At 40.8% G+C, this 27,695-nt stretch overlaps 1 protein-coding gene across 3 annotated transcripts in view; it reads left to right on the top strand.

Annotated features, from left to right (window-relative positions):
• The first annotated feature begins 4,607 nt into the window (after positions 1-4,607).
• The window catches only part of ELK3 (ETS transcription factor ELK3), a 148,343-nt gene continuing 125,255 nt past the window's right edge, over positions 4,608-27,695 (top strand). Inside the window, exons 1-2 of one of the 3 annotated variants that reach the window (XM_069229540.1) lie at positions 4,608-4,919; positions 9,030-9,151. The gene's annotated coding sequence lies outside the window, so the exon portion shown is untranslated. Of the gene's footprint in view, positions 4,931-9,029; positions 9,152-27,695 lie in introns of all 3 variants that reach the window. The other 2 variants (XM_069229539.1, XM_069229538.1) reach the window with 2 other exon arrangements.

Raw genomic sequence — 27,695 nt, 5'->3', positions numbered from 1 at the left:
TGCTTTTTATATATGTATTTTTTTATATTTTACTTGTGTGCTGTTTTGACTGGTGTATAAAAATAATTTGTTCAAAGTTTAGTTAAACAAAATTGTTATGCTGGTGTGCAACTTTGCTAAGGTTTATTTATTAGTGTGTAGGCAGTTTGGTATTGTATAATAGGGTTTTTGCTATCGATTCTAAGTAGTGTACTCCTTAATAGTTAGTAAAGATTGTAACTTTACATTGTACCATGTCATACATTCTACTGGTTTCTTTGCTAACTTAGGTTCAATTTGTGTTACTAACAGCTCCACTTTTAGCTGTTTGTAGCTTTGTTCTTTTTGTAGGGCTTCTATGAATTTGTAGAGTGTAGATTCGGCTTTCCTTGTGGAGACTGGAAAGAATTGTGCTATTCTTCTACTACATTGTTGGATATGGCCTCATGTGCCATGATGCTGTCGTGGACATTCTACCATGGTATTTGGAATTTAGGTCGACGTCTGTGTCCAGAGTGGTGCTGTCTGCCAACCGAAGTGGCTTCAAAGTAGTCTATTAGGGGCCTTAGCTTGTGTTTGTTGTGTTGGTAGAATGGCATTTCTATAGGTAAGTCATAGTGGTTAGCTTCCTCTTTTACTGGGACATAGGTTAATGCAATCACTTTTCTTTTATTTCAAATGCAAATTGGCTGTTTGTTACATATTCAACCCTTAGTGTAGATTGTTGGAGATGTCTCCAAATGCTTTGGTTAAATGGTAGTAACACCTCTGCATGACTGTGTGTGAGTGCAGTTTAAGGATTGTTTGTATCATGGCATGTTCAAAGTTGATTAATAATTTATGTGAGGAGCAATTGTTTGTTTTAATTTTAAAGTGATTTAGTAGTTCGTAACACGTGCTACTTTGTTTATTAGGTAGCAAGGCAAATATTAATTGTAGGTTAGTGTTTTGATATTCACCATTTATGGTGTGTATCTGAGTAAATGATTTGGAGCATATTTTGAATGTCACATCCATGATCCATGCTGGACATTGGCTTATTTCTAATACTTTATCTGCAATAGCAAATATAATTATACATTTCTCATTATTCGGGTTGTGATGTAGGAGGTAGGGTTCTTCATTATGTGTGGTGTTTAAGTGTTGGGGAATTTGGATATCTTGGTATCTTCTAGGGGCAGGAGGAGTATCACTTATGACTTTTTTAGTTCATACTTTTAAGAGTTTTAAGGTGGGTATAGCTAGTAGCTGACGTGATGTGTTCATATACTTTAGGGAGTATTTATTTAAGTATTTTAGTAGTGGGCTCTTGGGGACAGGTGCTTTCCTCTCTTAAATCTTGTAGTACATTACTTACTTCAGTGGCATTTGGGTGGTGGCTGTGTTCTCTCACATTAATAACAACATAAACTTTTGCAGTAACCCTTCCATAGCAAGCATTAGAGTACAGTTTGAACATTTTCTGTGCTTGTAATTTTTTGGCTGTACGTGTAGGCCATGTGAGAGAGTAATTGTTTCCCTTTCTATGATGCGATGTACCTTGTGCCTGCTGTCTTTATGTCTGAAAATAGTTTAATAATATAATTAATCACATTTTGTTAATTATACTGTATATTTGCAATGAACATACAAAATTATGGCAAATGTTTTCCATTTTATACTTAAATATGTGTTCTTGACGGCCATTGCAGTCCTTTTTCCTTTTTCCATTGGAGGTGTTTAAATGTGGATCAGTTGGCTTCTTTTCTGTTGGTTAAAAAGTTGGTTTAGTTGTATTTTAAATGTTTGTTTGTCGGTAGTTAGTGGGCTTTTACTTTTATTTTTTGCAGTTAAGGTTGACTTGCTATTTAGAAATGTTTGAAATGTACTTACTTTTCATGTGCCTTTTTCCAGGTATTGGATTGGTGGAGTTTGTTGGTGGGTTTGCAGTTTGACCTTGGAGTCATAATTATTTTTTTTTGTTTCTAAAGTTATATAGATAAAAAAACATAGAGGGCCTTATTACGAGGCTGGGGCCCAAGGACTGCCAGCCTCGTGTTGGCGGTCGGACTGCCACAACTTTGGCAGTCCGACTGCCACGTTACAACTCTGGTGAGCAGACCTGCCAGGAGACCGTTGTTCCCACCAGGCACATTGTTCCCAGTCGGGCGATGGCGGTCAGAGTTGTACTCAGCCAGGGAGATGCACTGGACTTTCATGCTGGGGAACCCACAGAGGGCCACAGGGGGGCCCCTGCATGGCCCAGGGTACGGACAGTGCAGAGGTCTTCCTGCCCAGCACCATCGGAATGCGCACTGCCTGCACATTGCGATGGTGCTGGGGGCCCACTGTGCGTCGGCATTGGCCTTGGCTCCATTGTTTGCCAAGACCAATGCCAAAGCACAGTTTCTAGTGGGCTGACCGGTGAAACCCTTGTAATGGGTATGGTGGGGAGACCGCCTCCTCCACGGCGGTCTCCTCACCGCGAGTCTGGTGGCCGGCTTTTCCGACTGCCAGGCTCGTAATGAGATCCAGAGTCTCTTGTTAGTTATTTATAATTTAACATTTTTAAAACTGTTATTTTTAAGTTTGTTAAATTTCATGTTTTACTTACTTTTGAAGGTAGTTGTATGTTGTCTTCTTCTTCTGTTTTCTGTAGGAAATCCACCAGAGTATCGTCATCTTGCAGGTTTAGTAGTTCTGTGTTCCATTTATATTGTTATTTTAATTGATTATATGATTTTATTGGCTCGCTTTATAGGTGTTTTATGATTAGTTATTTTTAGTTTAGTTTGAATTTTTTTGCTGACTTCAGCGCCATCGTGGCTGATTACAACCACGACTGCTTTCATCCGGTCAGGATCAGAGATCGCAAATCCTGTGGTTCCCGTAATAACAGGGTATGTGAACCAAACGCCCAATTTCCAGCAAATTAACCCCATTTATGATTTGGAAAAGGTTTTTAAATCGGAAAATGGGGTTTCTGACAACTACAAAGTTCCAATTTGAAGGGACATGTTTTATTTTCTTCCAAATTGTGAGTCTGTAACATTTGTGTCAGTAGTTTGTGACTACTACTCCACTTGCAAATCATTGATCAGTCAGTTACCAACTCCCAAGTTAAGGTGGTAGCTGAGGAACAGGTCCCCTTTCTGCCCCTTCTCCTTTGGGAATCAGTGTGGCAACTACAGAGGAAGTAGGCAGGGGTCCAGGAGACCACCGACAACTCTCACTGGTGTTTTTCAAAATGGAAAAACTTTAAAAAATAAATAACAGTCTTGTTTCCTTTAAGGAAATCAGGTTGCTTTAAAAATAAGTTTACCATTTTGAAATACAATAACAGGGATGGAGGTCTGTTGTCCCTTAAAGACCCCCTGCAATTATCAATCACTGCCTATTATGATGTATTAGTACATAGGTCAGTTTGCAAAATCATTCACACAAAAAATAATTGCACAAGTTGTGACCACTTTTTCTAAATCCAATCTTACTACATCTGCCCCCCTAATTATACTTTGGAAGTGAAGCGGAATACTTTAAAGTACCATGTCAGAGACCAACCTTGAAGTAATATAAATTACATGTTTGTTGCACTTTGGATAGAAAGTTACATGAGATCTCCTTAATAGACTGTTGCATTTTCACTTTGTATATATAGTACATACGTTTAAGGAACCACCTTGAGTACATTACAGAATGAGAGTGCATGTGCTCATGCAACCGAAGTTCCTGGAATGTTGCAGTTCTACCAATATACCAGAGAGTCTGTGGCATTGAGATATTCTGGTGATATATAAATTGCCACTGCTAGGGTGGATCACTGTGCAATGTGTTGTCTTTTCCTCCTGTTTGTGCCTGCTTCAAGTAAGTGTCAATTTTTCACACAAAGGATGGTCTGGCTATTTTTGTAACTCAGGCTTTTCGTCAAACCTATGGGTGTTTGCATTTGATCCGTCCCAGTAAGTCCACTTCATGCACATTGGCGCAGTTTTTGTGCTTTGAAAACTTCACCTTTCCTGCACAGAATACAGTTTGTGCTTGTAAGAGTATATACCACTTTACACCACTTTGCATCACACTAAGAGACGAGCCAACAGATCCAATTCAGGCAGGAGACTCCTGATTTTTTAAGCATAAAGTGGCTTTATTTTAGGTGTCTCCCGCCTGAAATCTCCTCCTCTTCAATGGAGGCCAAAGGGGAAAATCAATTCCCTCCATGTTTTCCCCAAAATCTCCGACAGGTTCAAATTGTTCGTATGTATGCTAACAGGGGTAGAATGGTTTAGTAAATCTGGGCCTGTTGTCATTAAAATATTATTTTTTCATGAAAAACGTGTGGTGATTAAGAGACTATTTTGTGATATCCAGTTGGAGTAAGGAGTTTTAAAGGTACTGGTGTGGACCTGGAGCAGTCTGAGGCCTTCGGGCGAGCCCTTGCCGACAAAGGTCACACCTTGTGTTCTTCGGGGCTTTTGTGATCTCGTGTGAGCAGGATGGCAGGGCCCCACCCCACGGGTGTGTGGCAGGAAGAGGCTGACGTCTATGACAGATGGAGCTGCTGCGGCTCCCGGTGAGTGCTGTGTGTCGTTACTGTTCACTTCCTGCTCTCTCTATGTGTGTGCGTGCGCGCGCGCCCCTGTGTGTCTAGTATTACAGTGATGCTGAACATCAGCGGCCAGAGAGAGAGAGCGAGGAGGAAAAGCCTGTTTACACAGACTGCAAACCGCCTAGGGAATAATGCAGGAAAGGAAGTGAGCCGGCTCTCTGTCTGACTACTCCAACTTCCTGCTCTCTCTCGCGCACACACTTACAGCAAAAAAAGAAAAAAAAAACAGAATCTCATTACAAGAGCAGCAGAAACGTTTGCAGGCGCCTGTCAGCATGGGAACGGAGTGGATTTTACCAGTAGAATATTAAGAAATAAAGCAAGAAGAAACTTTTAAAGTGTATCGGACGCCTGGGTATGTACAAGGTGTGTGTGGTGACGAAATATCTTTGGGAGCAACCTTGTTCCCGGTGTATTGGGTCTGTGTGTGTTCACAGAGCGGATGCTCTGTGAACACGGCGGCTAACGGGCATCCCTCGGTAGTAAGACGCAGTTTATGTGTGAGCTCAGTGCACTGCAACTGCAAAACTACCCCTGCAGCTATTCCACGTGCAAGGCTGTGTGATTTACAACTAACTACAAGGTCGCACTTTGTGCAACGCTCCCTTGTGACTTTAAGGCTAGACTTGGTGCATGACTGGATGAATTTCATATATATAACTACCGGGGGCACTTTGAGCGCAGCTGTCCTGACGTATCACTGCAGACTACATTGTGTGTAAGATTTACTGATGGACAACTGCCAAACTGCACTCTGTGTGAGATTACTGATGCAGAGCCGTGATTTATAACAGAAAGTTTAAAGTCTGTGTAAGACTGTCTGATGTGTAACTAGATTATGCGTTGGATAAGAGTTTCAGATGTAAAACAAGCAGGTACACTTTGTGCTAGGCTGTCCTGATGTACAACTACAGGCTACATTTGGTGTACGACTTACTGATGCACAACTGCAGAACTGCACTGGGCACTATTACTGTTGTAGAACTATTCTTTCCTAATACAACCTGGTACATACGGCTACAATGTGTGTAAATCTTCATGGTGTATAACTGTGACACTACTCGTGTAAGACTTACTGGTGCACAACTGTAAGGCTACAGTGTGTGTAAGACATCTTGGTCTGTAGCTATAAAGTTACACGAATGTGAAGTTATATCATCATAAGATGTGTTAAACGAGATTTGGATAGTGCTATATTGCCTTATAGGATATTTCACACACACACACACACATATGATTACACTTTCTGTAAGACTGCCTTATGTATAACTGCAGGCTACACTTTGTGTAAGACTTACTGATGTACAATTATGAAATTACCCTCTGTGTAAGACCTGTTGATGCAAAAATATAAAAATACACCTTTTGTAGGTCTCTCTTATGCATTATTACAAGCCTATACTTTCTGTAAGTCTTCATGGTGTAAAACTAGTAACACTACTTTTTTGTAAAACCTCTGGGTGTATACGTATAACTGTATAATTTGTACATGGTTTACCTGAGAATAACTACAAGGCTACACATTTTGTGTCAAGTCTTGGTGTAGATCTACAAGGCTCTTCTCTGTGTAAGATTTGCTAGTGACTAATTATAAGTCTACAGTCTGTGTAAAACATCCTGATGTTTAACTATGGATTTCTTGTACATCACTATAAGATTATATAAAGTGTAAGTCTTCCTGGTGTATAGGTGTACGGTTACACGTTGTATAACACTTCTTGACGCCTAACTGCAAGACTCCACTTGGTGTAAGTCTTCTTGGCGTACAATTATAATATTACAGGATGTTTAAGACTCTCTAATGTATCACTTTAATATTCAATTTCGTGGGCGAATTCCCGATTAAATATTGTAAATCTTAAATGTTTATAAAATAAACCTTGATTTCGTATTTATTAATGTGAAAAGTAGGGTGTATGTTGTTGTACTATTTCTCTTTTTCCAAGAGCTAAACACAATGAGACATGTGCACGTAATGTTATTAAATGTTTTGTGTTAACAAATGAAGTAAACGGTTACCTCAGTTTTCACGAGGCACTGTGTAATAATAAGAATAAATCACTATCTATTCAAGAGTTTTTAATATTCTGCATACAACTCATCCTAACACAGCAATATCGCAAGACAAATCATAGCAAAGCATAACATAACCAACGTATCACAACAAAATAATATACCACAAGTCAGTTTCACACACTATTACTTACAAATAACATAGGTTAATGTGACACAACACAACATAAATGATTCGGCACTGAATAACAAAGCATGATATAGTTTAAGTAATTTGACAGGGCACAACACAGATTAAGGCAGCATAACAAAACGTGACATAAAATACCACAGCGTAATGTATCATAAAATATGACCCAGGGCATAATGAAGCACAGCACACCATAACATAACATACCACACACAACTCAACACACCCCGACCCAAGATAACGGAAGCAGACACCGGATTTAGCACACATTTCCTGCCGTTTTCACCACAAACAACTAAGAGGCCCAAATGCAGGGCACTAGTGTATGCTGTTGTCCCGGCTCTGAATGAATGCTGTTGAAGTCACAGTGTCCACTATGGGATGTCTGTTGACACAGTACACATCACCGTGGATGTTGTATTTATGCCCGGCGCATATAGTAGATAACGTGTTTACAGTGAACGGCGCAGCAGCGGCCTTTTAAATGGAGTTTGCGGAGAGTTTCTAGCTTGTCTGGAAACAGCAAGACTAATTGCCATGCGCTTCCGGTTTGAAACTGGCAGCAGACAACATCTTGAAAATGACTCACTGGTGCGCACAAAGAGGGCCTGTGGTTTCCTCCTTCTCAGGTTCATGCGCTTACGAAGTACAATTTTCTTTGTAGTTGTTCGGGTTTCTCTTTTTTTTCCATCCCCGGCCACCATGAGCCAAAAAGGCAGAAAAATGGAGAGTTGTTTTGAGCGGGGTGCCAGCGTTAGCGGTGCCGGTGCGGCAGGGAGGCACTGAACAGAGTTGTCTTGAATTTTCCATTGGCCGCAGGAAGGGAGCAGGTTTAGTCATGGCTAAGTAATGTCTGCACACACCAACTAATCTCATTAGGAGTTTCCGTTCCCCAGCACAGGAGGGGGTGTGTGCAGGCCCAAGGGGCGGCTGCCATTGTTATGTGGAAGGGCGACCACTCGAACCTTTTATTTACTCGGTGAAGGATCGAGACAGGGCCTTTTAATTTCAACATCACTGCTCGAGCCTCATGTGTTAAGCTGCCTGGATAGTGCTTGTGGTGCCCAGGGTTGCTTCTGAGCGCAGCGTAGTCTCTCTGTGACTCTAGTTTATTCGCTTTTTTGAGTGGTTGGTCGTCTCTCTCTCCTTTTCGGTTAATTTTACGAATCGCGTGAACTAAACTTTGTATAAAGCGTGGGGCTCGCAAACCCCCCCCCCCCCCAAAAAAAAAAAATATGGTAAATATTTGTGGGGAAAGGGACAGTAGACGTGAATCCGGGCAGGACTGATTCCGCCTTTCTTCCTTGCCGAGGCGGACAAAAATTGCGCAGTTGAGTTGGTCAGTGGTAATGCCTGACACTTAATAGATAGGTTTGTGAGCTACTGTTAACCTATAGTGCACATTAATTGTCAGGAACGTAAAAAGACAGAAACAAATCACCAACTGGCTTCAACTCACACGCCCCATGTACTGCTTCACGAGATTGAGAGAATAGTAGAGTTTATTATTAGTAGTTTACTAACCACAATACTACTGCTACCACTGCTATTGCTGCTAATAATAATATTTATAAAGCAAACACCAATACCATACAAAAATACAATGACATAATAATAATTACCAGCACTATGATATATCTATGAATAATGATGATGATTATTATTTTTAACAATTTCTTCATTTAATATAATAACATTACAAACCGAACTGTTTCCTGGCTCTTAAATAAAACCTGGCATTACTGAACTCAGTCATGCTCGGTTCATCTTCCCTGGAAGGACACACAGTTCTGCCCTTGTGCGTTGGTACTCTGGCCTAAAAATTACGCACAGTTCTTTGCAGAATGTGTTCAACTCACTAAAATACACGCCTGTGTCCCTCCCCCATATCTTAGTAATGCACAATGTGCGTAAAAGTCTGAGTCATTATTCTTTATTCATCTCTCACTTATCCTGTTCTCTAAAAGTAAGTTTTGTGATTTTGATGGTAGGTGGTGCTGGACTTGTGTGCAGTGCCAGGACCTCCCTAGCCCTCTCTTCTGTAGCATGGGTTTCTTCAGTGCTTAATTTGTAAAATATGAGTACCGGTACATAATACCAAGGCTGCTTAGTATTGATTCCATCTCATGCCTCTTTATTCATCCCCTGCCTCTTTATCTTAGTCTTGCAGGTTCGTTCTCCTCCCTGTTTTTCCCTTTTGTCACTGTTTTTCTGTTTTGTTAATCCTTTCCCCCTTTTGTGTTTTTCTTTCTCCTGCTCTAGATCAAAATCTGTTGAGAAAAAATAAGTGTTGGTCCTCAAAAATGAGTATCAGTGGGCCCCACCTGCAGGCAACTAACTACCTCAAATTAAGCACTGGGTACCTCCCAGACTACCCTCCAAAGGTTCGCATCTTTTCTTTCTGTCTCTAGCTTTTTTGTCCACACGGAAGTGTCCAAGACCCCCATACTCCATTAATTCACTAAGGGTGTGGTACAGGATTATTGTTGTTGTATTATCACCTAACATACATACCATGACCTAAACAGAATCTACAAACATATCAGTAGATAATAGAAAGTATATAACTGATGGGACAATATTTTTGTAAACAATATTTAACACAAGCTAACAATGTCATACATTTCGATATACAATATCCTAATATATAGCCTCATTAAGGTTTCATTTTCTCCCTTATACTATCTAATTTATACAGGTAACCCCTAGGCACCATTGATGTCAGCTCTATAACTCAGACTCTATCCTACAAAAATGAATTTGCTCTCCTGCACAGCAGCACCCATCAAACCCAAATACAAGCTACTCTTACAGAGTAAATAGCAAGCTACCCATTCACAAATGTTCTTTGGTGTCTCGTCAGTGATTTAAAATGTGTAAATGCAACAGCAATACAATGCAATTTGTAAGTCTTCAAAACCTTCAAAGTGGACAGCCGTGTCTTAAAGCTCAGTATCTCGGTAGGTCTCAAAGCTGTCTGCCAGTATGACTTCACTCAGCTCAAAACATTGAAACCCCACAATGAATGAACTTATAAGGAGCCTTTCTCTTGCTAGTCTGAGGTCTGGAATGGCTAACAACAGGTCCACTAGAATTATTCGATTGTGCAGCTGTGGCATTTTTCACATAATTTTGGGTTTGACTTATTTGCCACATAATCCACAATGTGCTGCAAAATCTGCTGATTGTCACAAAAAATGTTTCTAGCTCAAACAGTTTAAAAGTTACTAAAAGTGCAGAAACACTTGTTTATGCACAATGGAAGGCCCTTTGTAAAGGTTGACTGGTCCACTTTCTGTTTCTTACTGATATATTTGGGTGTTAAACCTGTACTAATGAGAATAAACCAATGTCTAAACAGTGGTAACAAATCTAAAAGCTACAAAATAATGAAGTAATACTATAACAAAATGAGCCACATTATGCTTCTTTATGTGCCTTTCCTTGTTGCATAATTTACTCAACCCTGCCACATATTTTGGTCCTCCCCTGTGTGAGAAAGAGCCTCTTTTGACAGAGTAGCCCCCCAATTATTGTTTGGAAAATGATGTGGTTTGAAACTGTAAGTGCCCTGGGCCCCTGCTAAACAGGTTCCCAGGGCCAGATCTATTTCCCCGATACTGTACTATGTATTGGCACTTCAGCCACCCTTTTAAGTCCCTAGTAAATAGTACCCCGGTTACACAGGGCATGGGTACTGAAGAGAGCCCCCCAGAGCTGCAGCACCTGTTGTGCCACTCTGAAAGGCCCCACACCAGCCTCTACTGACTGCTATTACAAATGCACGACAAGGCGTATTTAAAAGCTTCAAACTCAACATGGCACTCACCAAGAGTGCCATGTCCACTAACACTGCGTGCACTATAGGTAAGTCACTCCTCTGGCAGGCCTTACAGCCCTAAGGCAGAGTGCACTATAATGCATGTAGGGCATATGGTTGTATGAGCAAATATGCCCCTACTGTGTCTTTACAAAACTGTAAGGTATAGTAAGTGTACATGGATGCCATAGCAAATACATCTGCTGGACACTGGTCATTACGAGTTCCCCAGCTACATGCTAGCCTCTCTGAATACGATGTTGTTTGGTATCAAACAACTCGGAATAATAAACCCACACTGATGTTAGTGTTGGATTTATTATAACATGTACCCAGACGGCACATTAGAGGTGCCCTCTGCAAAACCTAACAGCCCTGGCATGGTTGCTGACTGGTTTTTACCAGCCTGCCACCACCAGACAGAAATCTGGACTCCTGGAGTGATATCCTCTGCTCTCAGGAGCCAGAACACAAAGCCTTTCCTGGGTTGAGGTGTTACACCTCCTCCCCCAGACAGGCACCCTGGCCCAGCGGTCAGCTTCAAAGGCTTTACTGCCTTTGAAATCTGACCTCTGACTCTGCTGCCAGGAGCAGATGGCTGCCCATCTTTTGTCCCCATCTTTGAGTGGGAAACCTGGTGGCAAAATTTAGTCAGAGTAGGAGGAGTGGCCCCCTCAGTCTGCACGACCCCTCGGGTGTGGCAGGGATGTGACCACTCCATTTCATTTTCCTCCATCTTGGATGGCAGGAAAATAGGCAATCAGGGTTAGGGATGTGACCCTTTCCCATAGAAAGTGGTCACATAGTTGGTGTAGCCACTCTAAGTTAGGTGGTCCATTGGCCACTACCGGATATTCCCCCTAAAGCCCTATAAGTGCAGTAGTTAGTGGCCATCCCAAAACCTGCTGATCAGATTCAACGGACATAAGAAGACCAGAGACAAAGAAGACCCAAGGCTCGAGAACAGAAGTCCTGCTGCAAGAAGAAAAAGGCACCCTGTCTGCTGCACCCAGGACTCGACAATGGCCGCTGAGGTGTCAACTGGACAACGGACTGACTCTAAGAAACCCTAGAGGATCTCCAGCCTTCTGAAAAATGCTAAGAACCTCCCTCTGAGTGAAGGCATCACTCCCTGCACACTGCAGGCAAGAAACCAGTGAAGCCCAGTTCACTAACCGGCCACTGACTAACGAACCAAACACAGCAGTCTGACCCGATTCTACCGGATGGACCCAGAGGACAAACCCTGCTAGTGTGCCAAGTTTGGTGGCACTGTGAACTCCAGTGGCTGAGACGTGCAATAGCCAGGGGTACTGGACCCCCCAAATTCAGACACCCAGAAAAAAAGTCCACTCCAGACTCTCCAAGGACCAGAAGCAAGCACCAGTCGAGGGACTTAAGGACACCCAAGAACCACCCCCCAGAGTGTCCCTGCTGACATGCAATCCACCATCATAGTGACCTCCACCTGGCACCAAGGACTCCTTGACGCCCGACCCTTGGCTGACCTATCTGCACTATCTGGCCCCTGCATCGGAAAACCAGCTGTGATCTAGTGGTCACTGACCTCTTGCGAACTCCCCACTCCAAGGAGACCCACTAGACTTACCTTTAAGTCCACCTGTGCAGTATGTTTCCAAGTGGTCCCCGTCTCTGTTCTGCACCAGCTCCAAAACTTTCAGCTGCTGCTCCCGCTTGAACTGTGAACCACCCGAACTTATCCGGCTTTCCCACAGGACATCTCAACGACCTTGACCTAAAAACAGAAGGTGATACTTTTGAGAGCATTGCCTGATTTTATATATGCATTTTTAAAGATTTCTCCCTTTCATTGCTATGGTGTGTAATTACGCACAAAAAGACTATTTCTGCTAAACTTTGAAAAATCATAACTTAAAAAAGTACGTACCCAATTTTGATGAACTTGGTCTTAAATTTATTTAAAAAAATCTGAAGTATTTTTGTAAATTGGTCTTGAGTTATTCTTCTGAGTGTGTGTCCACATTTATTGATACTGTAAGTACAACAAGTGCTTAGCACATCTCCAAAATAAGCCTAACTGAGGCATTAGGTGGTCTGCTTTTTACCTCTGGATAACAAAGTGGGGTTGCATGTACTGTCTGCACAGTGCACATCTTTTTAGTACACCATATAGAAAGCCAGCCTCTTACACCATGCCGCATAATTCCAGGGCCCCTGGTTAACACCGTCACCTGAGTAGCGTCAACAGAATGACATCTAGCTGAATATCACATATCTCAATGAGTGCTGTAAATTTAGCTTCCACAAGTAGCCATGTGCATCCAAACCTCAGGCGTGCTTTTCCAGCAAGACATTTCAGTGAGTTAAACACTGTCTACTGATATCTGCCATAATCTGCAAAACACAAGTTTGAAGCTCGGGATTCCATCCTGCCAAGTTGGGTAACTTGTGCATCATTGACACTGGCAATAGTAGCAGCTGTTTTAAAAATATTTTGGGAGATGCAAAGCTGTGATAAAAAACACATTCTATTTAAAATGGTCATGTTATGAAGCCTTTATACATAGTTGTAATGTCACTTCCTGTTTTAGCCTAATGATTATCGTTTTTGTATTTGCAAGTATTTTTGTTTCCTCCTAGCAACATTTCAGCGGCTGTTTCCTGTCTGTTATGGCCTTGATTAAGTCTGTTCTAACCGCTAGCACCAGGCAGGGATATTTTGCTATGCATCAGTGCTTTAAACAACAACATGCTATTATTACTTAAAATCCATCATTTATTTTGGTGTCCCATTACACTCTGCTCCATCACCAAGCCCCTAATAAGTTTAATGCATCGAATGCAACACACAAAAGTGATAGAAGGATGTTAGAATTAATCTCAGCTACTGACAATCACTCTAGGCCTCATTTCAGTCCATTTGTTTCACCCACAGTGCCACTCTAGATAGCTACCTGCCAAAAGAACTCTGTCGTGGGTCTACTCCACTAGGAACAGTACAACCTGAATTGCAAGGCCTGATCCCCTCCATTTGTGTACACAGATAAGTCCAATTGATGTTGGCCTTTTTAGGTCTCATCAGTCAGGTACAGCTTGAGCACGGGATCTGTGTCTGGACTGTGACTGCTACAAACAACAGTGATGAAATGCATGAATTAAATTCAGCCACTGGTGATCACTAAAGATCCATTCAAGGTTTTGTCCACCCGCACAAACTGCGTGTCCAGGTCCTCTCCAGGAGAGAACATAATCCCAGACTGAGTTTAGGTTCAAACTCCTATTTTACCTGTTGAAGTCACCTTTACTTTCCTCACCTCCATTATCTGCTCCACCATTGAGCTTTTGTTTCTCAACTTCTCACTGTTAGATGAAAACATATCTGTTTTTAGGTCTTGATAGTCTCATATAACAAATAAGTCAGGAATAAAATATACACCATATATAATTAAATTAAGGGGCTGTATGTCAGCCCTGTTCATCATCAGTGGTCTGTTAATCTGCCATTCACATGTTTGTGTCACCTTTGCATATGTAAGCTATAGCTTCAAATAACAATTCAAAGTCTATTGCACCTTGAGTTTTTATAACTGTTATAAGTATACCTGCCTGCCAGGAAAGATGTGTAATGTTAAATTAAAGTTGTATGCAATGGTTATTTTTTAATTTAACATTTTATTGCAGGCCTATGGCCGCCAAGTTTTGGTGGTGTGTTTTCCTTTTCTTTTACTGGCATATGCTTGCAGTAAAAAAACACAGCCACATCAGCTTTTCAAGGACAGAACTTTTGGCTTTGCCAAAGCTTCTTAAGTTTTCCTTTGATTGCCATTTGAGTCAAAACTGTTGGAAGGATTGATAGATGCCTGGGCAGAAGGTGAGCTATACACAGTTGAAGGTCTCCACCAGCCGTGGCTAAAGGAATCAGAAGCACTGTGCTTGTTGCTTCTAGTGTGCTACAGCACCAGCATCTTTTTTATTTCAGATATTTGTGGCCCTCCTCTGTTCTTCTGTCTCTTGGGGTGGTTGTATGTGTGTAGGGATAAATGAAGGCATTCTCGTCTCCTTACTGTGAAAATAACCCAGTATGAGTGGACTCAGAGGGCTCACTTTGAGGGAAATTTCAGTTCTAAGGTGAAGTGAGTTATATTCTTTTGACCAGCCTGTAGTGGGGAAAGAACTGGCCATGCACATAAAACAATTTGAGCCGGTGCAGGAACTGTGACCTACCACTGATAAGGAATTATTGTATTAGGCTTGTGTATCCAAGCCAGTGCTCTATTGGGGCCCATAGGTATCTCCTGTTAACTACAGGTGTAACCTTGGGAAGAGTTTGGCAAGTAAACATCCCGGTCTTGGTGCTGTTCCTCCCTCTTTGTGGTGTAGCTGCTCGTTGCTGTCTAACATGGGTGATTGTGGCCTATGACTAATTTTCAATCACATGTCTGCATAGGGTTTTGCCTACGGTGTGCTTCCCCTTGATTGTCTGTCTTCCTCCTGCTGCCCACTTAAAAAAATGTTCCCCGAAAGTTTGACTCTCCATCACCCCCTCTTATTTTTGTTAACAGGGAGGAAATAGGTGTTTGTAGTCCACCCTCCTCTCTGTTCACTTTTGAAAAGTGCATTGCTACTGGCATGCTCCACTAAAAGCTGTATGTGTGTGTTGATGATGTGTTTGTACGCATGGCTCACTTTACCTTTCTGCCCCCTGTACTTCTTTGCATCTTCTGTTCCCTTTTCTTGCTGCCATTGGCTTTTTAAAATGTTATTTGCCTTTCCCACCTCCTTCCAGAGCAAACCTTTGCCTGACTGCACCAAACTGCACTCCTAAAACACTAGGCAGATTTTGCTCCTTGTTCTTCTCCCCTCGCACTACTGTAAGACAACAGATTCCATTTTGCTACAGCTGTTCCTTCTTCACTTTTCTTAAATTGTGCACTGCCTGACTGCCGAACAACCCAATATGCGATTGCATCTGTGTGAGTGTGTTGGCATGTTTGGGTGTGTGTGTGTGCTTGTCTGAGTTGCTCTTCTTCCTCCAACTATTCGAGAAATCTGTCTCACCTTTACTACCACTCATATTATTGGACTCCTGGTCCCTCAGTATTGCGGTTGGTGGAGCATTTTGATTCTTCACAGGAATCAATGCCCTTCAAGGTTGACCCAGTAAGTGGTGTGGTAGAACCACAAACACAATTTCAGTACAGCACCAATGAATTGAAACACTGTGATCAATGTGGCCATGGAAGCAAAGGAAAATATAGTTAAGGAGTTTATTACAAACTCAAGCTCAAAGTCATGTAGACAATATGCAAAGCCAAGCTATACAGATGCATAATTACCAAGGGTTGCCCAAGGGGACAAAATAAATTCAGGCAGACTAACATTAACAAAATTAAGCATTCATGAAGGACAATATATATCATCAGCAAGAATAACTATGATACAGAAATTAAGCATTGCTTAGGATTAGCAATCACCAGTCAGTTCAGTTTAGCAGAGTCATAACCCCTACAATTAGCCAAATTAGGGAAATACATGTGTGGGACAAAATACTTGCTGGCAAAAGACAAAAAGGTTAAAAAAAGTGCACTTGGAAAAAATAATCTTGGACTGCAGTCTACTAGCTAAGGTGAACAAAAGAGTAGGTAAAAAAGGAAAACTTCAGCATGTCAGAAGCTCAATCAAGAGTATTCTGAAGAAGACTGAAATAAAAAAAGATCTCTAGGTCTCAAAGGGACATTTCAAAGGGGTGCAGCAAGAGAGGAAGATACCTCTCCAAGAGGCACAACATACAAGGGTCTTCATCAGCAGGGGTCTGAAGAATCTGAGGATCTAACCAAAGTCCAACTGGTCATTCACAAATCAAAGTTCATAAACAATTCTGATTTGTCAAAGTTATCAGTCCAATTTAGTTTGAAGGGACATCATCCAATAGAAGTCGATCACACATCTCCAATCTGCAACGTCCATATTCTTTCCCAAGCCTGTTTTGGGAACATAGTCCATCTATGTGACTCCATATAAGTTTGAAACAATTGTATACAATGGCAGTCCATGTTCCTCAACATTCTGTTCTCAAGGACGATATGATACATTCTCTCTATTTCTAAACAATAGGGCCTATTACCAAAATCTAATCTTTTCATGGCAAGAAGTCTGAAAGAAAACTCACATTAGGGAATGAATTAGCATATCCTTTACAGTCATGAAACAAATCTAACAGGCTTCACTTAAGCTAACCCAAGACAATTACAGAAATACATTCAATTGAAGTTTTAATAAACACACTTTAATATGCAAACTGATGAATTCAATATTAATAATACTTCGTTAATATGTGTAATACATTTCATTTTAAATGAGAAAACTTTCTCAATGCATTTCATTAAGTACAATTGGGAAGTACATTTCTTTCATTTTTGCATGCATTTGTAATTCATTAATCATTAGAAATTCAATATTGTTTCAATACATTTTGTTAGTCTAAAGTCTAAATTATATTATAATATCAGTTTAATTCTTCTAGCATGTGATTTAATTCAAATACCACCTGGGTCAAACTCTATAGTGTAAACAAATACACATTTAAATTGCGTGTCAGCTTCTACGTTGCAAGCCATTACTGCTTTGGTTAACGTAAGACATATACTGATGATTTTTGTGACAAGAGAGAGACTACTAAAATCTATACTGCATCACGGTCTTTCACGCAAGGACCATTCAAATCAACCACCATGCTGAATCACAATCATCCTACAAATGCTGTGGACCTGCACTGCTTGACAGCAACCAATATTTAGCATCTTCAGTCGCCTCTCTTGCGACTTTCATTTGACTGTTACACACACAGTCACATTTTATACCATCTACATACATCCAGGCCCCAATGCAGCATTCAGCACCAACCTTTCTGAACTCATCATAGCAGCCTATATTAACCAATCATGTCGTATTTTAGCTTCAGCTAATAGGGAAATAATCTCCAAAGACAATGAAGAATGGCGACCTCAACCTACTGGCCAATGCAAATATTGTACACTTTACCAGGCTGCCAACCCACAGCAAGGGAAACTGGACCTACCTCAATGACATTACCCTTTACCACAACTGCAGCTCTTTAACTCACAGAGGCCAACCAAAACTGATAACAGCATTCAAATCTTTCACAAGATTGTGTCATAATATCCTGACAGCCTCATTTTACCCCAGCACAGATGTCAAGACCCTTTTATGTGACATTCAATATCACGCCTGTATATGGCAGCAGATGCCCTGGCTCTGACAACTCCATGCCTATGAAACCAAACCATTTACATCTTCATATATCCAGAAGCTTATCGATAGCAAGAGTGCCATTTGACTTCCAAAAGACAAGTGGATCTGAACAGAGTTGAAAGATGACATAACTGCCTGAAACAACTCCAAACCAAATGCAGACATATCATCACAAAGTCTAAGGCTGCCTGCTAGAGAAATGCTAATAGGCGGGCCTTCAACAAACATCGCGCATTCTGTCAAGGCACCCAAGAATGGTGTAAATCCCCTCAATTGACCCCGCAAATACGTATTCTAAGAAGAAGTGCTCAGCTATCAACAGATTTCTCAAGAAATCAGATAGCTAAGAAATGACAACTTATTGACAGCACAATCACTTCTGACGTCTCCACAACGAGGCAAACTTATCAGTCTATAGTTGACATTAAAATTACAATTAAGTTGGTGCAATCTCTTCCTTATCTATCCCTACCACTTTTCAATGCACTTATGCATTTTATTATTTATTAAACATTCGAAATTATGTTAAATTAAATAATGACCCCTTACTATACCTATATTGGTAGTCTAACCCCCAACCCAGGTTAAATATTTAATATGTTATGTTATTTCAATATATTAAATGTAAAATATCCCTTATAAATAAAAACATCTACATCTTTGGTCTTCATTGTATTGTTTTAAATGTAATACTTATGTTAACCCTGACCTACGATAAGTATTTAGGGGCTCATTCGTTGGCCTCTGTATTTGGTTTGGTCAGGCCACACCTGGCAAATATTAGTATCAGAGATTGTAGTAGTTACAGGGTGCAGAGTTACCTGCCAATTCCGAATTCGGCTGTCAAAATGGAAGAAATTAGGTAATCCTGCATGTATCCCCTGTTTCAAGTTGTTAAATCGAAATGTGCAGGATTGCCCCTCACAAATGCAGGTTTTACCTGGCAATATTCGTGTGGAAAAAAGTACAACATCACTGCATTTGCTGTAATTCAGAGTTACTACAAACACCCAATTGTCATCCAATTCGATAACTTGTCCTTTTAGAATTAGGGTCACAGTTATTTAAATTACATGTAATGCAGTTCTTTTCAATTTTAATACAATTAGGTACACATGTGCTGATGCTCGTCTTAAAATGTACTAATGTTAAATATTTAGATATTTAAGGCTATCCTTTAATGAAAAGTAAATCATATTAAAGTAACTTAAATCAGTACAATTTATTTCCAATAATCAATGTCACCTATGATGTCATGAGTGATGCTAATTGAGATGTCATCAGTGATGCCATTAACTTTTCATGATTGATGTAATATGTGTGGTCATAAGTACTGCATATCAGGTGAGCTGAGCAAGGTATAGGTAGTTGACTGAACTATAATTGCTAAATGTCAGTGTTTTTTTGGTTTCTAAAGATTATCTCTTGTCTCATTCTGCCACCTAACTATAACTTCACTTTAACATTTGTTTTTAAAGTGAATTTCTGTTTTTTTTTATCATACATAAAGTTATTTTTTTTATATCTAACTATAGCGTCACTTTAACCTTTGTTTTTTTCATTTAATTTTTTTTTTTGCTTTACTATATAAAGCATGTGCAAAACTTTCTTCTGGTGGCCAATTTCACAGCCTCTGGCCATGCGCAGTTGGGGTTGGTCAAATAGCTTTACCTCTGAAGAACCCCAGATGCCCACTGCCTTTGGTACTGCCACGGTACCTCACAGGGGACTCACTGGGTCCTATGGCAGAACTGTGCAACTTATGACAAAAACTTTAAAATACAAAATTAATACATGATGTAGTCCTTGTGGGTCCCCTCACATAGGGTTTGGGGTCAGGGTGGACTCAGCTTGCGTGCTTATTTGCCCTTTTTGATATTTTTCAGTAGTCTGGGACCAAGGGCCAGATGCATCAAAGGGTTTTACCCATTCTGTGCCTATGGGAAAATGTGTTGGTACATATGGCCCCAAGTCCCTGAGTCTTGTATTGGCACTTACAATTATTTTTAATGTTGTAACCAGCCATCAGGTCAATACAGTGCCAGTACTGTGGTATCAAATTGACTGATGGGAATAAAAGCTTGACCAAGTTGGTATGAGTATATTCTGAGTTTTGGTGCCACAGTATTATGCCACAGGAGAACAGCAGCACTAATGGTGCAGACGTCTCTAAACTTTTCTACCTCATCCAAGACACTCCTTGAATGCTAATTTCTCAAACACAGCTGAACTGATTTACACCAAATCACAAAAACCACTAAGCAAAATGTTTCAACTTTGTGCCAAATTTGCTATAACTCCATTCAACAGTTTTTTATATTGGACAGCAAACTTTCATAAAGGATTTTAAATTGTAATATGTACTTTTGGACCCCCCTCGTCATTTCTAGGCCCCTGCTTGACAGTTCAGCGCAAAAGTGACCAAAGTGGATGAACTTTTGTTTGGAAGGCTTTGGGCTGATTATTCAAACAGCGCCAAAATCATTAAAGTAACAAAAATGCCTTTACTATGGAAAGTCTGACCTAACTATACACTGGTGCTAGCGCCCCTAATGTAAAATATTACCTACTGGCAGTTGACAGCAGGTAGTTATAGTTAAGACCTAGGGACATATTTACAACAAATAGGCGTAGGGCAAAGCCACAAGTATTTTTGCTGTGCTTGCCTACGTCAATTTGAAAGGGCAGAAATGCACCATATTTAGAAGATGCATTGCATTTCTGTTCTTTCCCCAAAGCAGCACACATAGAAAGAGGAAAAACAAGGAGAAATAAAGATATTTTCTCCTGTTGCGCCTGCCCTGGGGAGGCGTAAGATTTTGACGCATTCCCAAGTTCACAGATACTTGTACATCTGTGAATGCATCAAAACCTTTGAGTGATGCGTGAGAAAACACACTACAAGCCCATGGAACACCCTCCTGACTCAGTGTAAGGCAACGCACCAACTGGTGCTGTGTTGACTTTCACCATATCTACAAGGCCATCAAAAAAACGCAAAGTGGCCTTGCATGGCCTCATAGATATAGGCCTGCAATATGCGCCTCCACAGCATCAAAAAAGGCACGTACCCGCGGTGCAAGGGGCTTGTAAATATGTCCCCTATTTTCCATAGAAAAGCATTTTTGCTTTTTGCTAATATCTTTGGTGCCATTTGACGAATCTTCATGACATTTTGAAAACTAGTTTGCCAGTCACTTCAGCTGCTGTCTGAAAAGTTTTGCGATGATTGTTCAAGTGGTGGCCGAGAAAAAAGTGGGTCTAAAAATGCGTTTTCCCCATGCAGTTTCCCATAAGGATTTTAGGCATGACTTCAGCCCTACCCGCTGAATGGAATAACATCACATTGGCAGAAAGTTACACCTTGGACCCGCAAGAGTGCCTTTTGTAATTTGGTGTACATCTGATTAGTAGTTTTGGAGTTTTTAAAGAAAAAAGATAAAATGTTGCTGCCAATTCGCAGAGGATCCACAAATTCACGGCAAAATTAAAGAACAAACAAGTGTGGTCTTCCATTCCTGTCTTGTTTAAAAAAAACGGGTGGGACAGGTCCACGAGGTAGAAATATTGGTATTTTGGGGAAGGAGAGTGCTTGGCTCTTACATATGCATAGGTCACATTCAATACAGAGAAGAACAGACCAAAACAGAAATGTTAAAACCTCACATGGTGTTCTTGTCAGACTACAGGAATTAGTAAACAACTAATTTATTTGACGCAGTTCTGCAGCGAATGTCATGAAGAGTATGTTATGTTGCTGTGCCATATGTTAATAAACAAATTAAAATACAGGTCAGAGAAAAACTATTGCTTTGTTTCTACTTTTGCAGTGACAAAACCACAGTGTTGCATAATGTCTACCATTCAGTTCAGTGAGTATGTGTTTTAAACTGGAACCTCTGTGCTTTGATATATTAATAAAGCGACGGGAATCAATTGAAAAATGCAGTGTGCACTATAGAAATAGCTTCTGTTTTACCTGGTTTTATTTTGGTTTATGTAGCCCCGTTATTCTCTTGTTCTCACGTTTGGTAGGAAATCTGTGTGCTAGTCTCCGTTTTATTTTCAAGCCCTTGCTTTAGGACTGGCACGCTGTAAATGCAGCCGGCCTGGGTGTATTTTGCAGAGAACAGCGCCTCAGTGGCTGGGCAGCAGAGAAGCCGCTTTAAATGGCCCCAGCACCATATTGCGCCAACACGTGTAAGGACCAACTGATCTGAGCCTGTATGGCTGCTCGTCTAACAAAGCGTGCGTATTATTTTAGTTCAAAGCCATTATAGCAGGACTTTTATCAGAGGGCATGAAGAAGTCAGATTGCCCTACATTATGTCCAAGCATCATCCTGGATGCAGGGCTTAAGAGATTAAGGAGGGGGTGCCATATCCACCATATGGTAATTGGCAGGTCTGATATGCACTCAAACAAAAGCGTCCAGGGGCCTTTGTAACTGCACAGAGCAGGCAGGGCATGACTATCATTGGGAAGAAACACAATTAAATGACCTATTAGGGGAAGAAGCAAACAGAACATGAACAAACACCAATCTGCTCCAGAAACTAGCTGCAAACTTCCACCTTCTGCAGGCCTTCTGCCTTCGGGGAATCACCAGGTGATATTTTGGGGCTGCAGTCCTGGCCCGGCACCCAAGCAGAAGAGCAGAGCCCTGCAAGGACAATGACAGGGGAAAGTGTTACACCACAGCCGAGGGCCAAACGTTGGGGCACCATTCACCAGGAAGAAGTGACTTAGTCCCTCATAACTGTGGTAGTTACAGACCGTGATACTGCCGGCACATGGGACCGTGTAAGGGGGTGGAGTGAAACTGTGTGTGTGTTTGTGTGTGTGTCTGTGTGTGTGAATTTAAGTGGGTGCAAAGCTACTGGCTCGATGAAGTGCATGTGAATGGGTGTGTTTGGACATACTTTTGATTTTGCAAAGAAAACATATAAAAAAGTACATCCATCCAAATAAAAACATAAATCAGAGTTTGCTACCCACAGGTTTGTGCCAGATGAGCTGTAAATTTGGTACTGGTTGCTGATATCTGGCCTACATGTTCTGGTCATTGCATCTCTACCTCTGTCTATCATAATGTCTAGCCATAATGGACAGGAAGCTATTTTGCAACACTGCTGTTCCATCACTTGAAACCCAAACATAATCTTAATTTTTCTTATCACATCCTGCAGATCCAAGTTAGCTGTTCTTCCTCTGACACTTCTCACTGCAATCTCTTCACTTCTTCTCATGTATCAACAGCAGTCAGTAGGACATTTTGACTTGTCTCATCTTGTACATCACTAACTCAGTCTCCATTGAAGGAGGTAGAACATAAGGTGCAATATTGGGCAACTTTGCATAGGTACTACCTAAGGTTACATAATCAATAGATTTGCTGTGCACCATGCATTTCTCAATGACAATTTTTGCAGGCAACTGTAATGCATACAACAGATTGTAAATCTTGTCACCGTTTTGGGTAGGGGAGCCAGAAGAGGTCATAAAACCTCTTTGGTACATCAACTGTCTGAAATCATGAATGACACTAACACCATACTGACTACCAGTGAAAATTGTCACTTTAAGCACAGCATGCTCTAGTAAGAGCAATCAGTTCAGCTACTTGGGCAGAAAAGCCTCCTCAAAGCCAGGAGGCTTCTATCACACCTAAGACTGTGCACACTGCATAACCTGCTTTCACAGTACATTTGTATCTATTAAACAGGAGCCATCAATAAACATAACATAGTAATTTTCATCTAAGGGGACATCTTGAATATCAGGCTTGGTTTGGAGCACAATTCAGTCACAGTGAGACAGTCATGCTCAAACTCATCCTCGGGCCACTTGCATTTTTAGGAGGATTAGGCATGAGGGTGGCAGGATTCAAGACAGGGCATCTCCTGATATTTACATTAGAGGAAGCGAGTATAACCTGCTCATGATGGGTTGAATGTACACTTATAAGATATTGGGTTTTGGTTCTGGTCAACACAATTTCCCTTGTGGAGTTCAGCACCATGCCAAAACCTGACTGCTATTTAAACGCAAAAAGGAATTGGCTTTCCTCGTGCAACAGTACGGAGAAGAAGGCTTGACAAAGATCAATCAAGGTCAACCATTCTGCTTCACGGGGAATCTGAAATAAAATCACTGCAGGATTTGCTACCACAGGACAACATGGAACGACAATCTTGTTTACTTTTCTGAGGTCTTGAACTATGCAGTACTTTCCAATGGGCATCTGCAATTCACAAATGGAAGAGTTACACAGACTTCCTAAAGTCTTTGTTAAGATACCTTGGTCAATCAAGCAGTTAATCAAAGGGGTAATTCCAGAAATTGTCTCTGGTGACATATTATATGGCGTTGTTTTTGGATTCACTATGTTTGGCTTCACTGTTATTTTAATAGGCTCAACTCCTTTGATGAGTCCTATTTTATATTTCTTTTCCTGAAAAATCCCAAACCTCAGTTTCTTTTAAATCCTCAGGCAAGTCGTTACATGTCATCATTGGGTACAATATGACATTCGGGTACTGCTCTACAATTTTACAGGGCACATCATCCTAATTTGTTTGATTTGCTATCCCTCACTTGTGGAGCTAATGGAACAGTTTAACTTACACAGCAGATCATGTTCTAACAAGCTTATGGGACTTGAATTATACACCACAAATTGGTGCTCTTCTTCAAATGAACCTGTTTTTACAGGAGCATACTCTATTACAGGGTTGGTCAATTGCTTATTTGCGACTCCTACAAACTGGAGTCTCTTTCCTGAAAGGGGCAAATTGGGTACTTCAGCTGTTCTGACAGTGGAACGTGTAGCTCCTGTGTCAACCAAAAATGACACAGCATGGCCCATAACGTTGGCATTACATAAGGACCACATTGATCAACTTCCAAAGATGCACCTGGCATGCAATTCTCATTATCAGAGCTATTACTTTGAAGAATTTATGAAAATTCCTCATCACTCAGGTCCATTAGGGGCAATTGGAATGCTATGTGATTTACATTCGCATTTGCCATTTGATTCATGTTTTGTTGGGGAACAATCATTTGCTGTTGTATCATCCTGGCTTGTGTTACCTGCATCTGTTGTCCTGGGGACACATTCACATTTTGTCCTTGGGGTCTTTGAACTTGAACTTGATTACTGCCTTTTATCTGAGTAACTTCAGTACTCTGCATATGATTATTGACATTACACTCCCATCGCCAATGACCACAATTGCTACATACATGACACAGATTAATTATTTTCAAGGCTTGGACATCAAGAACACCTCCACTTTGATCCAGCTGAATACCACTTCCTCTACCTCTAGATTGAACAACATTCGTCACCTGCTGTGGTATTCCTTGCATTGCACTAATGTTCACTATCATCTGCGGGTTTCTGATTTCCTTTCTCTGCTGCTTTCAATTGCAAAACCATAACTTTTTCTTTCAGTTTCTTCTGCTTCAATTCTAATTTGTCACTACAATATTTTGCCAAACGCAGAATCTCATTAATCAGTTTATTATGTGAACAAATAATTGCTGCTGAATCATTTCACTGATCTCTGGCATCAGTCCCTGTACAAATCTGAACACAAAATGGCACATACATTTACCTTCTATAGTCTCAGTACCACTGTGATGTTTGAAAGTCTACAACAACTTTTCATAATGAGCATGGATCAACTCTTTTGGTTCCTGGGTTGTTCTGTCAATTTTCGGCCAATCAATATCTTTCGGGGACACTTTATTTTTTAAAAAATTCAGTCACCTTGTGTTACTGTTTCATCACCACTTGAGATGGTGCACCTGTTATCAAATCCCTTTGAGGTTTACTATCAGTCATTCAACTTGCACTTTACATGTAGTCCACAAATCTGTCTGAACTACAGTATCAAGCTCAGACCTTGCCACAGGCATTTTGAGAGTTTCACAAATCTCTCTGTTTGCTTGTACCATTCCTCAGTTTTTTTTCTCAGTCTTGAGGAATCATTTGTAAATGAAAATATATAACACTCCTAGTCCAGAGTACATGGACATAACCTCCACCTGGTATTTCTCCCATTGGCATAATTTTTACATTATCTGGGCTTGATTTACACCTACCGGAGGAACATGTGGCTTTTTTTTCTTCTGATCTCTTTTCTTCACTCATCTACCTTCATACTTATCTAAAGCTCCTCATGTTTGTATGAAGTTAATCAATTCCTTAATGTGCAATTTAATTCCGGGAGATCTCATATTAGCTATCTTTCTTGAATTGAACTCTAATCTATAACTTCTCTTTAAGGGTTTTGATTTCTCTAAATCGACATCATATTTCTCGGCCACTTAAGCTAGTCTCTCATAAGCCTGTCCTGCACTTTGGGTAACATCTTTGCACATGAACAGCAGTTCATCTGCTGCTAACCTTCCAATGTAACTATGTCTAATGTTCCTAAAATAATTTCATTTAATTCCAAATTCATTCTAGGCACATTTACGGATCTATCTCTTTCGGGTGTCTCTTCTGTTCTGGCATTACAATTTGTCACACCTGTGGCACCATGAGGACTCAAATTGTGTAACCAGTCTGTCAGCTGTTGTGCTCTGAAACCTTGCATACTAATAGTATTTATCTGGGGCACTCCTGCTTGGGGGGTGCTGCAATATACATTTAGGGTCTGATCACGTCTGGGCATGAAAAGAGGTGGGGATCCCTGAGGAGACCTTGCATCAGGAATAAGTCCTGCTGGACTTAAAATATGGTTAGTTTGTGCAGTTTGTGCAGGGTTCAAAGGTGGAACACGAGAAGCTGTTCTCTCCATCTCTAAATTGTTTCAATATACTGATCTCTGCATACCAATTGGTGATACCCCAGCAGATGTACCTGGTGTATCAGGATCAGACAGGACATTTACTGAACGAACATTACTTCCAAACGTACCTGAAGCACACAAGGGAACAACTGGACCTATAGTCACGGGAACTGTTAATGCATCAGGACCCATAAGATTGGTCTGATTATGAGAAATTGTCATTCCGGCACTTTGTTCTGTTAAAACAGTAATGAAACTTTGTCCTCTTTGACTTGGGATACCATTTGGCGTTGACTAAACTGGACTAAATATTGGCACAGGCTGATTTGGGGTACAGTTTTGCACAGGCTAATTCACATACTGTGACTGCACTGTCTGACTCACATTAGAATATGGAACGACTTGATTTACACATGGACTTGATACAGGCTGAACTGTGTTAACAGTCGGAACTGGTGGATACAATACAGAAACTTTGGTCACTGAATTTACAGGTGTACCTAGCACTATCTGATTTGGGGTCTGTACAACTGGAGTGGTTGACACATTTGGACTTAGATTGGGTGCAGCTTTACTTCTCAATCCACCTTCAAGCGAACGATTCATCAGGATTTGATTTATGAATTCATCATCTGAATCACTGTCATATGTTACTGTCTTTTTATTCTCAACTTCTGCTGTCTGTTCTGCATTTTCTGCCTGTTTATTTCTTGTCTTAGGTTTAGTGCTTTCACCTTCTTTATTTGAAATAGCTGGAAATATTCTGATTCCATCGACTATATCTGCTCTCCACATATTCTGCTCTGCATCCCAACTGGCTTCTGAAATATTCATAATTGCTTTCTATTTTCTATTCTCGTATTTGGCTGACAATCTTTCACTTGCAATAAGTTCCCAAATACAAAGGGCTTTGAAATTGCCTAAAATTCTCAAATGAAATGTTCTTTCTCAGTAATCTTGCACCATTGTTCAAGCCATGTACATGCATGAAGAACTTTAACAGATGACACAATGTAACCTGGAGTTCCTTCTGCTGGTGTTTCTATACCC

This window comes from Pleurodeles waltl, chromosome 4_1 (assembly GCF_031143425.1).
Source record: "Pleurodeles waltl isolate 20211129_DDA chromosome 4_1, aPleWal1.hap1.20221129, whole genome shotgun sequence".
NCBI lineage: Eukaryota > Metazoa > Chordata > Amphibia > Caudata > Salamandridae > Pleurodeles > Pleurodeles waltl.
Note: the sequence above shows the minus strand (reverse complement) of the source record. Positions and strands in the feature narration are given on the sequence as shown.